Source organism: Podarcis erhardii, assembly GCF_964252035.2.
Source record: "Podarcis erhardii genome assembly, chromosome: 7".
Lineage (NCBI taxonomy): Eukaryota > Metazoa > Chordata > Lepidosauria > Squamata > Lacertidae > Podarcis > Podarcis erhardii.
In genome coordinates this window covers 74,780,997-74,785,587 of record NC_138511.1, presented here as the reverse complement: position 1 = coordinate 74,785,587, position 4,591 = coordinate 74,780,997, and positions in this window count along the sequence as shown.

Sequence of the window (4,591 nt, the reverse complement as noted above, 5' to 3'; positions counted from 1 at the left end):
ACTTAAATAATGTAATCATGCTACTATCCTGTACTGGTGCTTTGAACGTGTCTGCTTGAATGATGGATGAAAGGGAGGCAGGTTCTCCCACGCATTTGTGTCACAGCACAGAAATAGCGAGCGTTCCCAGGTTTTCGACTGGCCCTGCTTCAGTGCCTTTGCCCACATCCTGACACTCAGAAATTCAGAAGGTGACTCTTTTCTTATGAGTTCTTTTTCATGTCAGGAAAAGTTCCACATGCTAAGTTTCTATGGACTTTGTTGTTGTTGTTTAGTCATTTAGTCATGTTCGACTCTTCGTGACCCCATGGACCAGAGCACGCCAGGCACTTCTGTCTTCCACTGCCTCCCGCAGTTTGGTCAGACTCATGCTGGTAGCTTCGAGAACACTGTCCAACCATCTCGTCCTCTGTCATCCCCTTCTCCTTGTGCCCTCCATCTCTCCCAACATCAGGGTCTTTTCCAGGGAGTCTTCTCGTCCCATGAGGTGGCCCAAGTATTGGAGCCTCAGCTTCAGGATCCGTCCTTCCAGTGAGCACTTAGGGCTGATTTCCTTAAGAATGGAGAGGTTTGATCTTCTTGCAGTCAGTATGTATGGTCTCCATGCCCATAGCTTTTACTATACAGACCTTTGTTGGCAAGGTGATGTCTCTACTTCTACGGACTAGGCTGCCCTTAAAGAGACAGCAGAACTACTGGTGGCAGGCGGGGGAAGTTGGAAACTCTAGAAGTAACTCCAGCAAATTCTCTACAACTGTTCCTGAAAACAATGCATCTCTAGAGACTCATCCTCCATCTCCTGGAAAGACCTTTTAGGGTCCCATTGCTGGAAATCGGTTGCCCCCTACTGGTAATTTGTCAAATCACCCAGTGGACGTGAGCGTAAGTTGAGTGGTTGAGGTGCATAACTGGTCTTTGTGCACATTCACCAGGCCTTGTGGAGAATGTGCACACAATCCTTCATTGAACAGGGAATTGTGCACATTTCCCAGTCAATATGAATTCACCTCCCCTCTTCCTGCTGCTCTGTGGGAGCTGGGAGGGTATGTTGTAGACAAGAGGCAGCAGAGGGGACACAGAGTCCGAAGACTCAGTTAGTTGGTTGGTTAGATTGCACACTTTTATTATTATTTTATTATTATTTATTGAATTTATATACCGCCCTATACATGGAGGTCTCAGGGTGGCTCACAGAGCAAAACCAGAACAGAAAACCACAATATATATTTATTATAATATTTATTATTATTAATCAAAATATATAATAAAAAAAAACAACAACAACACAATAACCCCCCTTCTGAATAAGAGAAATAAAAAAGGCATGGAGACCATACATACTGACTGGAGAATGTGCATATTGCCCACAGAATGTGCAGAAATGTGCATCCCCCAAGGCCTGTTGGCTGTTGGAGATTATGCATATTGGCCAGGGAATGTATAAAAGTTAACTGATTTATGCATAATTCCAAAGGCCTGTTGGAGATTATGTGTATTGACCGCGAAATATGCACAATAGCTGGTTGTTATGCACATTACTGCTCAACTTACATTCCTCTCTTTACAGATACAAAACATATGATATGTACAGGATATCTACTGAATGTTGTGCAGTCCTTATGAGAGAAAGGCTGCCCTTTTCTGAAGCTGTGTTAATTTTCCTTTCCAGAGCTAATTTACTTTCCCAGTCCGCCACTATAATAGCAGCTAAGACTGTGTCTGCATGCTTGACACAGAAGTTAAAAGACTCACATCCTGATAAGCTTGGTACATTTCTTCACCCATCCCCCACTGCTTTCCCTGCAGATAAATTTGAACATGTGTCAAAAGAAATGAATGCTCACATTTGATGTGGGAATCTGATAAGCTGCAGAGCACTCTTCGATATGTGCTTGTTAATTGGTAGGCTATTTAGCCTGATGCCCAGCTCATGATCAAGGTCACTTGATGCATATTACAAATTAGCCCTTGAACACTGTTTATCCCTGCTGTCATGCTGACCATCAGTGGGGCTAAAGGGTGTTTTTAAAAGGCCAATCCCCACCTGCATCTTTTAGCATCTTAATGACTGTGAGTAGGGACTTGGTGTACAACACCAGCTTAAAATGCAGCTTTGTTGTTGTTTAGTCATTTAGTCATGTCCGACTCTTCATGACCCCATGGACCAGAGCACGCCAGGCACTCCTGTCTTCCACTGCCTCCCGCAGTTTGGTCAAACTCATGCTGGTAGCTTCTAGAACACTGTCCAACTATCTTGTCCTCTGTCATCCCCTTCTTCTTGAGCCCTCAGTCTTTCCCAACATCAGGGTCTTTTCCAGGGAGTCTTCTCTTCTCATGAGGTGGGCCAAAGTATTGGAGCCTCAGCTTCAGGATCTGTCCTTCCAGTGAGCACTCAGGGCTGATTTCCTTAAAAGTGGATAGGTTTGATCTTCTTGCAGTCCATGGGACTCTCAAGAGTCTCCTCCAGCACCATAATTCAAAAGCATCAATTCTTTGGCGAAACAAAACAAATTCCTTCCAGTAGCACCTTAAAGACCAACTAAGTCAGTTCTTGGTATGAGCTTTCGTGTGCATGCACACTTCTTCAGATACACACGAAAGCTCATACCAAGAACTGACTTAGTTGGTCTTTAAGGTGCTACTGGAAGGAATTTGTTTTGTTTTGACTATGGCAGACCAACACGGCTACCTATCTGTAACTAATTCTTTGGCGATCAGCCTTCTTTATGGTCCAGCTCTCACTTTCATACATCACTACTGGAAAAACCATAGCTTTAACTATACGGACCTTTGTTGGCAAGGTGATGTATCTGTTTTTTAAGATACTGTCTAGGTTTGTCATTGCATTCCTCCCAAGAAAAATGCAGCTTAGGTTGTTAATTGACTCAGAGAGGGCCTGTTCTTTTAAGACTCTATGCCCCATAAAAATCTTGCTCTGGGACGGGTTTACCAATCTTGGGTCTCCAGCTGTTTTTGGACTGCAATTCCCATCATCCCTGAACACTGGTTCTGCTAGCTAGGGATGATGGGAGTTGTAGTCTAACAACTGGAAGAGAACGATGTTTGGGAAACCCTGCTCTGGGACTTTTCCTGCCATGGAAACAGGAGATACCTATAGCAGAGATGGGGAGCAGCTAGATGATGTTAGGAGTCTAGCTTCCATCATACCCAACCAGCAGAGCTATTGGTCAGGGGTCATGGGAGTTGTAGTCCACCCATATCTGGAGGGCTCTGCGTTCCTCACCCCTCACAGATATGCAACTCTTATGTGACCTTTTTTTCTGAAGCTGTTTTGCATCCATGCCAATGCAGGCGGGGCGATTTTTGGCACTTAAACACTCACACAGGTAGGTCAACTGACCTCAGGTTTCGTTAGCCCAATAAAAAAGTTCGCCATCACAGCCGTTTTGCGACTTCCAGCGAGGCTGCAATGCAATTGCATCGATGACCCTGCCTCCCGAGTAAACATGGCAAGGATCCGGAGCACAGAACAATGCGGTGGGTTATCAAACTGCGGTTTATCAGTGTTCAGATTTTTACTTTGATCGCGTGGGTGGAGGGAAGGGAACGTGCAGACGTGGCGCTCCAAGTAACGTCTGAATAGCGCCGAGTAGCGCGTTGGCCTTGCGTGTAGCGGTCGCAATGTCGCATTTAAATAGCCCGGAACACCTGTCTGTATATTGGCCATGTGAATAGGCGCTCGCTTCTGTGCGCTCTAAACTCTGGAATGAAAGAGCTGCCAAGTGGCGTTCAGAGTTCAAGAATGCGTGTTAGTGAGATCATATAAAAGCTTGCCCAGAAAGTAAGGCGTGGACCGATACGTATGTTGCTTTTCTTCAATGCATTTATTTATTATGACATTTATATCCCCACTATTCCTCTAAGAAATTCACTTTGACTTATGTCGTTCTGTCCCGATCCATCGTTCCTCACAACAACCCTGCGATGTAAGTTAGGCTGAGAGGCGGTGATAGGCCTAAGATCATCCAAGTGATCTTCGTGGAAATTTCATAGAATAATAGAACTGTAAAATTGGAAGGGACCTTAAGGGTAATCCAGTTCAACCCCTGCAACTTGATCCCGGACTTCCCAGCGTTGCTATGGGCGCACGCGCACGCCAAGCCACGAGGACACACCACCGTGTAGTTACCGAGGGTTGGCAAAGTCTGCAGGAATGCGAGAAAGCAAAGAAAAAGGACGATCGTGGGATGAGTGGGTGGGGGGCGGCCAGAAAAAAACGTGATTAAGGGGGCGGGGCGTGTGTGCCCGACAGAGAGGAGCGTCCACGCATTCCTCAGAGTCACTTTTCAGAAACACGCGTAAAAAAAGGAGGGGAAGAGAAATCGACGCCTGCCATGAACGGTCTTCGGCACGGATCTCATTCACTACACGCGTGTCCGCGCGCGTCAAGCAGCCACACGCCCGGATCTGCCGCGTGCGCCATCCACACGCAACTGCAAGGCGCGCTAGCTGTGCGCGCACGCCAACACGACGGCAGCCTGCCAGCCTCCCTTTCCCTCCTCCGGCCTTTTCCTCCGGCTGCTGACCCCCGGCCGGCCCCGCCGAGCTCCGCGCCCCGCCCAGGCCCCGC